Below are 14509 nucleotides of genomic sequence, written 5' to 3' on the forward strand. Positions count from 1 at the left end.
GCACCCTCACTCTTCCACCATTCAAGTCTTGGATGTGTGGAGGTCAGAGCCCTTCACTGAAGCTGCGCCTAATTGCTTCTGGCAGCCTCCATGGACATGGCATGTCAGGACTCTTTCAAATGCTCTCATTAGCAGCGAGGCTGGGCACATCGGCCGCACCCCGCGCAGACAGCAGCCATCACCGAGACGGCACTGGCACTTCAGCGGTGTCTTAATGTGCATGTTGCCCTTTTGCTGATTAGCCACAGAGATAAAAGGAGGCCATGGCAAGGCTGTATGGGGATTAAGAAATTCTGGGTTGATCCTTCCAGAGAAAATGTAAAATAACCATGGTTTGGGCTGCATTAGCAGTCCAACCATCATGTGTGTCCACTGTGAACACGGGATATTAGAACAATTTCAAACCAACTACGGCAGATGCATCAAGCTAACCTAAAATTTTCATTCCCAGCTCACCACATAGCACCATATTCCTCCCCTCACTCTAGATTGTCCATCCCTCCCCCTGACGTCTTCAAATGCAACGGCCTTTGTCCCCCTTTTTCCATGTTCCTGACCCATGCCCCTGACTTTTCCTTAAAACTCCTTACCCTTGTAGGAATATTGTGTAGATATTCCAAGATGCTGCATGGATTAAGCTCACCACTGAGTCCATGAATCCCCAGCCTTCTAGAGGGTGTTCTGCCTGCCTGAGCTCTGGAACTGCAGGATCCAGCTGAGGACAAGAGCACTCTTGAATTGAAATTCAAATGTTGTGAAGTCAAGGTCACTGTGAGCAGAACCTCTTCAAAAACAGCACAAGGTGATGGTGTGCTGGGGCTTAAAAGTCAATAAGGAGGTCGCCCCATTTGTTCAAAACATTTCCACCCAGGCCTGAGACCCAGGTCAGTATGGGGCCTCTCACCCAAGTGGCCTGGCCCAGCACGGTCTGTCTCCTAGAGGATGGTCCCTCGATGTAGCCTCCAGAGGGGGAGGAATCTCTTGCTCACCAGCCAGAGCCATCTCTGGGCTCACTCACCATGGCAGACAATATGCCTCAAGGCCTCTCCCTCTCCTGGAGCTGCACGCCTCCCCTCTCCTTCATGCAGCATGGCAGGGGGTCGTTCTCCTCTTTCCTGGCTGCACAGAACCACGGTGTTTCCCCATGAGGTCATGACCACCTCAAGTCTGGGCTCCCCAAACTTAAATCCCAGTATCCAGCCTATAAAGAGAGTTCTCATCTCACCCCTATGTCTGGAAACCTGGCTCATCCTTCACAGACAACCTCCTCGAACCTTTCGGAATGTTCATGTATATCCTGTTCACAGCACTGCAGACCCTACCTCCTAGAAGTCCTGGACTCCCCAGTGGGATGGGACCTCAACTGGTCCTGTGGTCCTGCATGAGTCTTCAACTCCCTTCAGCCACCCAGGAAGGGTCTGATCTGGCTGCAGCTTGTATGCATCTGTTGACAGAGAGCTCGAGGCATCTTATTCTAATTGAAATATCATGAATACTATTTTTATAATACTATTACTTAATCCCTAGGTTGTTCTAGGGAACATACCAGACACTTTTGGTACACTCATATGCCAATACACAGTGATGCTGCAATTTGGGTCACCGCATTTGCCATGTTTCAGATGGTGAAACTGGTGTTCATCAACGTTTAAGTTGGACTCAAGGTCACATACAGGGTAATCAACCATCCCGGTTTGCCTGGGACTCTCAATTTGAGCATGAAATATCCAGCATCTTGGGAATTCCTCATGCAGGAGGATTAAGGAGCTGAGATGTGAACCTTTGCTCTTTCAGGCTACACACTCTCAGTGTCTGCCTGTTCTTCTAATTCTGCTCTTTACTGTCTTACTCACTGTTACTTACTCCATCTTGGCTCTCATTGCCCTTCAGTCCTGAGTATGACACATCACCCACTGCAGAGTACTGTTCTGCTGGGACCTCCTTTTTGGCCATCCCTCTCCTTGCTGGGCATTTGGGAAGTGGCCAGGCATTCTTGCTCATGCTCACGCAAGCTCCCTGGACATGCTTCTTGATGAGACCTTAAGGAACAGAAACCTGGATCTTACCAGACCTTGAAGACTGTTCTTCACAGGGCCACCCCCGTCCCTCCCCTGGCTGCACCAGCATGGCAGCTGAAAGCCTGTGGTCTGTCCAGCTTTAGAACACTGCAAAGCATAGAGCCTGCAGCACATCAGACATGCTCTTACCCAGCCAAGAGAGCCCTACGGAATATGACTTCCTCACTTATGGCCCCCTGGGATGAAGGGAAAGGGGGAATGATGAGCTCCACTTGTTCAAGCCACCCTCCCTGCCAACACCAACTCAGAAGGGAGGGAAACAGAGCAAGGCAGCTGTTTTTCCTCCGGGAAATCTCCCTGCCTGCTCCTGTCCTGTGCCCCTTGTCCCCCAGGGCCTCCCTGCAGGAGAGGTGAAGGTGGGGGTCCACCAAGCCATGCGAATGCCCAGCAAGCTGTGGCTGATTGGGCCTGCCCCCAGCTCTCCCTTTCTCCCAGGTACTGGGGAGGAGCTCAAATAAATCTGCAAACTCCAGAAGGTTCCCAGGAGCAGAGCTTGCTCTTGTTTTTTTTTTTTTTCCTAATGAGGTCCTCCCGCTCAGAGGGAGTGAGCAAGCTCCCAGGGCTGTTTGTTGCCTTTTCTGACCATCGGCACAGCTTCGATTTAAGGACGTGCATTTTAATCACCCATCATGTGTCATTAGCCCGACAGGCGGCAGCCCCTGTAAGACACAGGTGCCAGTGAATTGCACCGAAAGTCGCTGGAGCAACCCTTTGTTGATTTTCTCTCAGCTGTTCTGCAAAGCTTGGCCATTGTCAGGACCTCACAGTGCCTTTTGCGGTGGGGGGGAAGGGAGTGGGCTCAAGGGAGCTGGTGGAGAGCAGGAGCATCCGTCTTCCTCTCTCTTGGTTTCCTGGCCGTGGGCTGGACTCTTGTGAGGTCAAGCTGGCAGTCAGCAGAATGAGCTCTGTTTTGTGAAATAATTGTCAGAACAGAAATTCAAGCACTTCTGCATGTAAATCATGACGGGGCTGAGCTTTCTTGCTTTTTAAGACATTGCCTTCATCCACCCCACTGCTGGCTGCTGGAGGAAAGCTAGGTCTGTTACAAACTGCATGTCTGGTGACAACAGGGCTTTCCTGCCTGGCACATCCCACCTCCTGCACCTGCTTCTGAGCGAGGATCCCACCTCCTGGTGCTGTTCCTTCGTAGCCCAGCTCCTGCTTATCGCACTTTGACAGAGTGCGCCTCCAACAGCTTTGCTGCAGCCCCCATTCCTTTGCAATTTATCTCTGAGACCTCTTGGGTCTGCATCATGAAACATGAGATGCAAAACAGGCCTGGGGTCTTAAGAAACTGACTAAGCAGAGAACAGCCAATGGCAGCATGGTTGTGAATTGTAACAGCAGTTCAGCTGCAGCCCGGATGATGAAAGAGGTGGGATATTAGACCACTGTGAGAGTCGTCCTTTCCCAGATGGCAGCATACCAGCTGAGAAATGGCCTCCCCCACGTGCTGTCTAAATGTGGAAAGGAGAATCCATTTGGACCCAAAGGTGCATTTATTTCCTGCTTCCCTTTAGCTGTGTGTTCTGGGGTCGACAGGGCTGAAACGCACATCCCAGCCGGGAACTGCAGGGTGGACCCCTGAGAGGGCCCTCCCTCTGCTGCCCGTGTGGACCCCTGTCATGGCAGGCCTTTGCTGGGACACCGCAGGGCATGAATGGGATGACAAGGAATGGTGGCTGCTGGACAGGGGTTCCTCACTTTTTTTGCATCATCCCTTTCTCCTCCAGAGATGCTGGTCTAACTCAGCTGCCACAGCCCCACGTTCTCCATGGTCATGGACTATAACGCAGGAACAAAGTGTGCAAGAGCGACATGGATCCTAGAGTCTTGCAAGTCTTCTGTGTTACAGGCGGGGCTGGCTTCACAGGGGAAGGGCCCCGTGCCCAGAAAGGTCTCATGCTTGGGTCAAAACTCTGCTGTCACTGTCTGGAATTTTTTTTTTAATTTAATTTCATTTCATTTTTAAAAGAAAAATTGTAAGAGTTTATTTGAGTGAAAATTGATTCCAATGGGGGAAGTGCCAAATCAGAAGAGGTTAGGAGTGCTCTGTGGACAGGAATCAGGGGAAACACATACAGAGAAAGTGCAGAAGCAAAGAAAGGAAGTTACCGGATTATCTACAGCTTAAAGTCTAGGTGGCTATTTGTGTTTGATTGTCCTTAGCATTTTGATTTTGTAACCTTGGGACATTTCCAGGCTCAGATTCTAGTTTGCTTCTGGAGGCACATCACATCTTTAAAGCCACATCGGTCTAATGGCCTCCTTGTTTAATGAATTTACCAGAAGCTTGTGTAAATGCGACTTTGGCGGCAGGGCAAAGGGGGTGCCCACTGTTTCATCTTGTGCATGACATTCTGCATCGGATGTCTCCCTGCCCACGTGTCAGTCTTAAGCCAGGGCTTGGCTCCAACTCATTCCCACTCATTGGAAATGGGGCCTCATCCTCAACACTCCCCAAGTGCAGCAAGTTGGCATCATATCTCTCACTGTAGTGATTTCTTGGGTGCGCTGGAGGATGATCTCATAGACCAGGCAGTTCCTTTCCTCGCTCAGCTTCCTTCTGAGCACCATTTGGGCGCTGGGAAGCTTTTGGATACTCGCTCCTGGCAATTTGGAAACCATGGAGATCCAGGGGTCAGTAGGCTCTTCTACTATGTAGATGTTCCTCTCCTCTGTGATTGCTGCTCCGTGAGGCTTTCGGAGCTTCTATTCCTCCTCAGCTTACACTCGACTTAAAGATCTCCACTCATGGCTCCCCAAAGTTTAAAGGAGTTCTTACATTTCCACCCATCCTGAAACTCCACTTTAAGGATTCTTGTATATGCCAGGAATGCTTTTGGCTGCAAGAAACTGATAATCTGACTAATAACAACTTAATAAGGATTTATTTTTTTCTCACAAGCCAGAGTTATACAATGACTCCATGATGTTGTTCGTGTTCTGGGGCAGTGCTATCCAGTAGAAACATAATGTGAATCACATATGTATTTTAAACATTTCTAGTAGCAACATTAAAAAAAAGTAAATAGGTAAAATTAATTTTAGTAATATATATCATTTAACTCAATATATTCCAAATACTGTCCTTTCAATATGTAATCAGAAATAACATTATTTCAGAAATATTTTACATTTTGGGGGTACTAATTCTTCAAATTTGATGTGTGTTTTATACTTATGGAACATCCTCATTTGAACTAGCGGTATATCAATTGCTTAATAGCCTCATGTGGCTAGTGGCTACCATATTGGACAGTATAGGTCTAAGGCTTTTATCTTTTTTATTTTATTATTTATTTATTGTTATTCAATTTAGTTAACATGGTGTATTATTAGTTTCAGAGGTAGAGTTCAGTGATTCATCAGTCTTATATAATCACATGCGTATTACATCACACGTCCTCCTTAATGCCCATCACCCAGTTACCCCATCCCCCTACACCCCTCACCTCCAGCAACCCTCAGTTTATTTTCTATGATTAAGAGTCTCTTATGGTTTTTGTCCCTCTCTGATTTCATCTTGTTTTATTTTTCCTTCCCTTCTCCTATGCTCATCTGTTTTGTTTCTTAAATTCCACATATGAGTGAAATCATATGGTATGTGTCTTTCTCTGGCTGACTTAATTTCGCTTAGCATAATACCTTCTAGTTCCATCCATGTTGTTGCAAATGGTAAGTCCACCATAAACAAAATATGGAAAGAACCCAGATATCCATCGACAGATGAATGGATAAAAAAGATGCAAGATATATATGATGGAATATTACTCAGCCATCAAAAAGACTGTTTAGAAATTCTTAGCAATGTTTGAAAAAGGGCACCACATTTTCATTTTGCACTGAGCCCTGCAAATTATATCTCACATTTATCGGTAGTAGATATGAAACTAGCCTTTTTAAAAATTTTCGTTTCTTTATTTCTTCACTACCTTTCACTAGTTAAAAAAGAAAAATAGTCCCAGGTCTCTTTACCAGAGCAAAACGAACCAACCAACCCAGTGCCCACCACCCCTCAAAATCTCCTCCCTCAAAGATTTATTTTCTTTCTGAAAAAAACACTGTTACATTTTTCTCTTTCTCTATGATTTGTTCATTGCTTTAATTCTAAACTGTAAGATGTAACAAGACTCCTGCAGGAAGACCTTTCCTCCTGAGCTTCAGTGTTTCAGAGTGGGCATGGACATTCAAGAATATTAGCTGTATTCAGCACATTCAAATTAGGGGTGATCCCAGAGCTTGGGCCCACAGATGGGGCTAAGTCATTAGCTATAAACAGAAAATAAGATGCAAAGCCTCAGACACAGGGGTGCACTGTCAGGTTACCAAACTACAGTGGTGATGAAGGGTCACCACCAAGGTTAGAGGTGGAGGAGAGAGTGACGTGGTTATGGTTGGAAGGGTTGACCGGGAGAAAAAAATGAGCAGGGAGGACGAGAGGCCCAAAGGCCCATACCAGTGAGGATAGAGAGTTTATGCTCAGAAGGTAGAAGACCTGAGGCCTGTGGGGAACAGCATTCATGACCCCTGCAAAGCCTAAAATATGGTTGTTTGTACTTGAGTGTTTGGACCATCTGTCCATCCATCCATCACTCCATCCATCCTTCCAACCCTTCTTCTGTTCTCCCATCCCTCCATCCATAACTCCAGGAATCCCTCTAACAAATAGTTATTTTCTGTGTGCAGGAGGTCATGCTAAACCTTGCTGGAGTTATCAGGATCTCTGCACCCAAAGAGTTCATGTTTTTGGGGGGAGCTACACATACTTCGTGAGGAAGAGAGCCTTGACATGTGTCACAAATGTCATGTCTATCGTGCAGGCAACTTGCTACGGGGGTTTAGAGGAGGAAGCCAAGGTTCTTTTCATGGGAAAATCCGTGAATGCATCATAGAGGAGGTGGCATCAGAGCTACATATTAAGAACACAGGCAGTTGCAATAAGCAGAGATGAGGAGGATGGGAAAGGCATTTCTGACGTTGGGTATAGCCTGAACAAAAGCCTAGAGGATAGAAAATAAACTATTTTAGCTGGAAAAGGAGCACACATCATCTGTTAACCTTTGGAAGAGGCTGAGTACTAGTGAAAACAGAGAAGATATCAGATAAGTTCTGATGGAAAAGTAGTTAACAGCTGTCTGTATGCAAGATGGTTTGGAAGAGATGGCGTGAGTGAAATAGAAGTGGAGGGAGAGCCAGTAAGGAGGCTGTTGCAATAATCTAAACACAGGTCTGCTCCCCACAGGTAAAGTGGGAATAGGGAGAGCAGGGCAGGATAAGAGTGTCAGGAGGGGAGGTCAACAGGAATGACAGTGACCAGACAAGAAGGGGGAAGGAGAGCAGGTAGCACCTGTGGAGGGCAGCTCTAGGTCCAGCCTGGGGCAGACTCTGAGCACCCCCTGGCCTCTTCATTTTATAAAGAGGGAGCAGTTACAAGTCATATGGAATCTTCAAAACACAGCAATCACTAGAAAGATGATCACCTGCAAGGTGAGTCCGAGTTCCCAAGAAACCAATCCAATAGGAAATAGAGACAAGATACAACAAATGTTGGAGAGGATGTGGAGAAAGGGGAACCCTCTTACACTGTTGGTGGGAATGCAAGCTGGTACAGCCCCTTTGGAAAACAGTCTGGAGGTTCCTCAAAAAGTTAAAAATAGAACTACCCTATGACCCAGCAATTGCGCTACTAGGTATTTACCCCAAAGATACAGATGCAGTGAAAAGAAGGGCCATATACACCCCAATGTTCATAGCAGCAATATCCATAATAGCCAAACTGTGGAAGGAACTGAGATGCCCTTCAACAGATGAATGGATAAAGAAGGTGTGGTCCATACATACAGTGGAATATTACTCGGCCATCAGAAAGGATGAACACCCAACTTTTACATCAACATGGATGGGACTGGATGAGATTTTGCTAAGTGAAATAAGTCAAGCAGAGAAAGTCAATTATCATATGGTTTCACTTATTTGTGGAACATAAGGAATTGCATGGAGGACATTAGGAGAAGGAAGGGGAAAATGAAGGGGGAGAAATCAGAGAGGGAGATGAACCATGAGAGACTATGGACTCTGGGAAACAAACTGAGGGTTTTAGAGAGGAGGGAGGTGGGGGGATGGGTTAGCCCGGTGATGGGTGTTAAGGAGGGCACGTACTGCATGGAGCACTGGGGGTTATATGAAAACAATGGATCGTGGATCACTACATCAAAAACTAATGATGTTTGCATGGTGACTAACATAACATAATAAAAAAATTATAATAAAAAAAGGAAATAGAGATACAGATGTAGATGTAGATATATGGGATATCTATATCCAATAGGGTATCTGTATTGATAGGTACACAGACAGATAATGCAACATTGGCTCACATAATGGAGACTGAGAAGTCGCACTCTCTGACATCTGCCAGCTGGAGACCCAAGAAAACCAGTTCCAGCCTGAGGGGCCAAAGGGGAAGATTCCTTCTTCCTCTACCTTTTTGTTCTCTTTAGGCCATCTTTGGATTGGATGATGTTTCCTATACTAGGGAGGGCGATCTAGTTTCCTGAGTTCACTGAGTCAAATGCTGATCTCATTTGGAAACAGCCTCACTGGTATACTTAAAAATAATGTTTAATCTGGGTGACGTTTAACATTGGCCAAGTTGACTAACCATCACAGGAAATGAATGGCTCCCTGGGGGCGGGGGTGTCCATGGAGATACAGACCTTGGGCAATGGAGGTCCCTGTGGGATAGGCATATCCCACAGGATAAACTTTCCGCTCCTCAGGTTGAGCCTTAATGCTGATGGCTCCCTCTTATAATCATGTAAAGTGGGGTCTGGGGACCCACAGCATCAGCATCAATGGGCTTGGCAGATTCTCCTGGAGTGGGGCTCAGTAGTTTATGCTCTGTCAAGATCCCTGGGCAATTTTTGTGCGAACTGAAGTCTGGAAAGCTATGGTGTGTTAGTGTGATGAGGACACCAGAACAAAATACCGTAGACTGGGGCTTAAACTACAGTCATTTATTTCTCTTAGTTCTGGAGGCTAGAAGTCTAAGATCAAGGTGCTCCAATTCAGTTCCTGGTAAGGGCCTTCTTCCTGGTTTGCACATAGCCATCTTGTTTTGTCCTCACATGGTGGCAGGGGCTTCTTCTTCCTCTTCTCCTTCTCCTCCTCCTCCTCCTCCTTCTTCTTCATGCATGCATGCATAGAGAAAGAGAGAAATCTCTTCCTCTTCCTCTGCCTATAATGCCACCATGCTATCAGTTTGGAGACCCACCTTTATGACTGCATTTAACCTTACTTACCTAAGCCCTAATACAGTCAACCTGGGGGAAGTACAACCAGGACTCTGCAGACGGACCCCTGAAATTGACAGGGATTAGGCAAGTACAGAACACATTAAAAAGTGGCCAGTATAAAAGCACTTAAGGTCACTATTAAAATGTCTCAAATATCTAAGTCTTTCTCCATTTGCAATTACCGACTTTGGATGCTTTGTGGACCCTTTCAGAGCTGGATTACATAACCACCCCCATTGGCTATGCCACTTCTGATGGAAACAGCCGTATTGAATCTCGCCTATCCTGCATCAAGTGCCTTTGGAAGTTTCCTGTATGATTTTAGGCACTTATGCTCAGTTAAATAACTTCTTACCAGCATAGGACAGCTACCTAATCTAAACAGTAAAATCCACCTGAGGCTGGGACAAAAAGTGTTGCATTTTGTTTCTTCTCTCCATAGTTTATTTCCTTTAAAAACTTAGATGGTGTCCCTTAGTTCAGCATTGCTTTTTGCTGGTTTCATCCTGCACAAAAGTTGACTAACTCATATTTCAGAAAGTGTGTCTCTGAAACACTTATATGAAACAGGCCCCTTCTTCATCCTGTGATCTAAAGCAAAATCATTATAGGCTCTCTTCCAGAGAGATTTGTGATATCAAAAATTCTGTTTCCAATATATACTGTTGTGATTTCTCCTCACTTTGGGAAAAAGACTAATTTCTCTCTCCTTTGCTAGAGCCAAAATGATCTTTCAGTATCTTAACTATCTTAGTAGCTTTTAAGATTTTGACCTCTGAAATGTTTCACATTCTTCTCCGAAGAAAAGACCTTTGAAACAGACCTTCTAGAGATGGGGAAATCAGTGAAAACCCATCATAATTTCTTGATTCCCCTGTGGACACATAACTGTTCTCCATATCTGAAGTCATTCATGGGGAGAATTTAAAGGATTATAAATTAGACAGTGAATGGCACTTGTGATGAACATATTAAAACTCATTCTTTTTTGGAAAGGTACTGCTGCTCCTCCCAAATCAAGAGAGGTGGGAAAGTCACCCAGGATGGGGGCTCATATCACTGTCAGAGACTCAGGTGAGAAAGGCACAGTCATTCTTACTTGAAAGGGGTAACGTTCTATTTCTTTGGGTAAATACCCAGTAGTGTAATTACTGGATCATATGGTAGTTATGTTTTTAATCTTTTGAGGAACCTCCATACTGTTTTCCAGAGTGGCTGCACCTGTTTGCATTCCCACCCACAGTGTACAAATGTTCCTTTCTCCCCCCACATCCTCACTAACCCTTGTTTTCTTGTGTTCTTTAGTTTAGCCATTCTGACAGGTGTGAGGTGATAGCTCATTGTGGCTTTGATTTGCATTTCCCTGATGATGAGTGATGGAGATACAGGCTTATGGAATGATGAAATATCAGGGATGACAGGTCCAGCATAGGGAATATAGTCTATGGTATTGTAGTAGTGTGTATGGTGACAGATGGTGGCTGCACTTGTGGTGAGTGTAACATGACGTATAGACTTGTCACATCACTGGTGTACGCCTGAAACTAATGTAACATTGTGTGTCAACTATACTCGAAGAGAAAAGGAAAAGAAAAAGAAAAAAGGAAAAGAAAGAAAGGGGTAAGGTTCTAGAAAATCATGGAAGGGCTTCCAGTTCTTCCCAGACATTGCACTGTCACTTCTGGTGGCTGTCCTAAAAAAGAACAGCAACTCTCCATTACGTCCATGCAAAGCCAATGGTTAGATTTAACTAAGGCACGGAAAAGGAAAGATAGGCTACCCGATGCCACTGTTTACTTAGACAACACACAAATTAGTTGATTTTCCTTTCTTCTTGATGCCATGAAAGCATCATCTGGAGTGGAGGAGAGACAACTAAAGCTTCCCCACTTGCACTTTGTTCATTCTTCTTCCTCCTAGAGGCCAGCCAGGCCACGCCCACCTGTTTCAGGTTTATTCCAGCTGCCAGGTGGAGTTTGGGGGTCAAACACCTCTACCCTCTCCCCTGCTCACTGTTAGACCCAATGTCCTCAAAAGCTATCCAGCTCTCCCACCGACCTGGTTCCAAACCCCCGAAACTATGGTTTACCACTTAAGCAGGAGGATCTCCTGAGGGTCAGGCTCTAGAAGACGGTGGTGGCAAGATACCCACCGCCCCAAACCACTGAGAGTCAGGTGTCCCTAAGGCCAAATGAACACAAAACACAAGTAAGAAGCAGTTGTCACGTCCCAACAGATCTCTAAGATGAGGCTTTATAACTGATGGCATTTTATCCTAATAATTAAAAAAATAACCCACGAGAATTGTACGATCAGCCTCATCTTGCATGCCGTACCTCTGAAACCACGTGTCAGAGAGGTGTGTGATTTTCCCAGTCACTCAGTCTGTAAGGCAAAGTCGGTTTCCAGGCCAGGTTTGTTGAAGGCAGTTGCATGGATGACCATCGTATCAACTGCTCAAAGCCCTCTTATTCCTAGAGGAGAAGCTCTGTATTTGAATCAATCTAGTACCTCTTCCAGGTCTTGCCCGCAATTCTTATGAATTATTCCTGAGCAAAATTGCTCTTTGACATACAGGCTCCCCACCCACCATGCTCTACTATGCCAGGCTCTCACTTCCATTTCCTTCCCATTAATCTCCAGGTTTGCTGCAGGGAGAAGCTGTAACCTCCCTTCTAGGGTGTGCCTGCCACATTTACAGCATATGAAATACATTCAAGATACCACATTATTTCATGCAAGAGGAGATATTCAAGGGGCTGCAGACCATACATGACGGATTGGGTTATTGACAGGTGCACAGATATATATTGCTTAAACAATCATGAATGTCTCCTGGGTACTCCTTATCTCTCCTTTCTTCTCATTATTTGGTTTTTCTGTTGAACCTGACCCTTGAGGTCACTGCTGGTGTTTGCTCATTTGACCCTAGTTCTTTCATTATCTCCAATTTTTCAAGTCCTCTATTCCTAGAGAAGAAGCCTGGACCCTGGCTCTCAGTCATCATATTGGCTTTGGGTTAAACTGTGCTCCTTGTGCCCATATTGACCTTTACCCGCAGATACACCGATAATTGGTGCTTTTTCTGTATGGCCATTCAACTCTGAATCAGTCCTGTCTCAAACCTCACCTTTCCATTGTTTACTCCCACAGAGACCCACATCTGAATTGATTTTTTTTCTCTCAAACTTCCAAAACCTTGGTGGTGGACAGAATAATGGCCTGCCCAAAGATGTCTGTGCCCTAATCCATGGAACCTACGGCTGTGATTAAGTTAAGGGTCTTAATATGGAGAAATTCCTGTATTATCTGGGGGTCCCAATGGAGGGGTCTTTATATGAGAGAGGTAGAAGGGTCAAAGCCAAAGAAAGAGATGTGACAATGGAAGCAGAGTTTGGAGTGGGGTATTTTGAAGATGGAGGAGGGGCCGTGACCCAAGGATTGCAGGTACCTCTAGAACCTGGAAGAGACAAGGACACAGATTTTCCCTTAAAGCCTCTAGAAGGAAAACAGCCCTGCTGACACCCTGATTTTAGACTCTGTACCCCCAGAACCATAAGAGAATACATTTGGGTTAAGTCCCTAAGTTTGTGGTAACCTGTCACAGCAGCAGTAAAAACTAATACAACCCCCTAGCATTTTTTCAACACTGTTTCTAGCAAAGTATGACAAACAGTCTTCATGCAACAGACAACATGCAAGCTCTGAGGGTAAGTGATGGGCGCTGGGGCTCTGGTGCTCCAGGCGTTGACAGGAGAGTTGGACAGGTGTCCAGTTGTTGTGAGATGTTTGATGACAGCGCTAGAACAAAGCTGCCCCATAGCTTCCCATCCAGTTCTCCCAGATGCCCAGCCCAGTGACACAAATGGCCCTTGCTCCCTCTCAGGCATTGCTAAGATGGAGCATCTGTGACTCACCGATCTGATAGTAATTCACTGGACACTTATTTAATGCCTACTGTGTACCAGTCATTCCCCCAAGCTCTTTAACAATATTAACTTGTTGAATCATTATTCCATCATGATGTTGTAGGTATAGTTATTTTTTAAAGATTTTATTTATTATTTGATGGAGAGAGAGAGAGCATAATCAGGGGGAGCGGCAGGGAGAGGGAGAAGCAGGTTTCCCACTGAGCAAAGAGCCAGACGTGGGGATTGACCCCAGGACCTTGGGATCATGGCCAGAGCTGAAGGTAGACGCTTAACTGACTGAGCCACCCAGGTGCTCCTGTAGGTACAGTTATCAACCCCATTTTAAAAGTGAGGTAACCGAGACCCAGAGAACTTACCTAAGACCACTGGGCTTGTATGAAGCAGAGGCAGGATGCATGTCTGAGCAGCATGTTCTCAGAGGTCCTGATCTGAACGCTCACTTGCTGCATCTCTGCTGGGCTGGGCATTTCCTTCCTTTAGTTTCAGGGATTGAGAGGTCTAGGTTCTTGCTCCACATGTTTGTCCCACTGGAATAATACCCTATAGAACTGGAAGTTCTGCAGAAGTGTGGAATGATAAATTATCCTGCACGCATGGACAATCATCGGAATAGAAAAGGGCCAGAAAGCTGTTAGCTAAGGTGACCTTCTAACATTGTGGAAAGATGCTGGAAGCTCAGGTGCTCTTCAGAGTGGGCACTTTGGGAAGCACATTTTGATTTATCCACTCCTCAGATATTGGTTGAGTCTCCACTTTGGGCCAACCCCTGGGCTCTGAGCTTGGAATACCATAGAGAAGGGGGAGCTGTTTCTATAATGTGGGCAAGAAACATGGCAGCCAAGTTCAAGGCTTAGAATGCCTTTGTTATATATGCCATTGTGTAGGGAGAAACAAATTGTTATCTACTTCGGTGTGCAGATCAGAGCAGACATCCAGAGGAAGGGCACTGTTTCTGTTCCCAATATAGTGCTTGGTAATAGCACTATATTGGGAGTAGTACCTCATCACCCAGGGCTTTGGTAATTTTTGAGCAGAACACCTTCCTTGTGAGTAATGGAAAAATTATCCATGCAATAGTGAGCTTTTTTCTTTAGTTCCATTCATGATACAAACATAGGTTTACCCTTATGCTCTTAATATATAATGGTGATGGCATCTAGTGTGGCGTAAATAGATCTGATTTTTTTTTTCCTGAAGAGAA

The 14509-nt window shown here is 45.4% G+C and overlaps 1 protein-coding gene across 1 annotated transcript in view; it reads left to right on the forward strand.

Annotated features, from left to right (window-relative positions):
• DSCAM (DS cell adhesion molecule) overlaps positions 1-14509 on the forward strand; it is a 957910-nt gene that overhangs the window by 748583 nt on the left and 194818 nt on the right. The window lies entirely within an intron of this gene.

This window comes from Mirounga angustirostris, unplaced genomic scaffold (assembly GCF_029215605.1).
Source record: "Mirounga angustirostris isolate CCGP_5_RB_7025 unplaced genomic scaffold, mMirAng1.0.hap1 SCAF_1, whole genome shotgun sequence".
Taxonomy (NCBI): Eukaryota; Metazoa; Chordata; class Mammalia; order Carnivora; family Phocidae; genus Mirounga; species Mirounga angustirostris.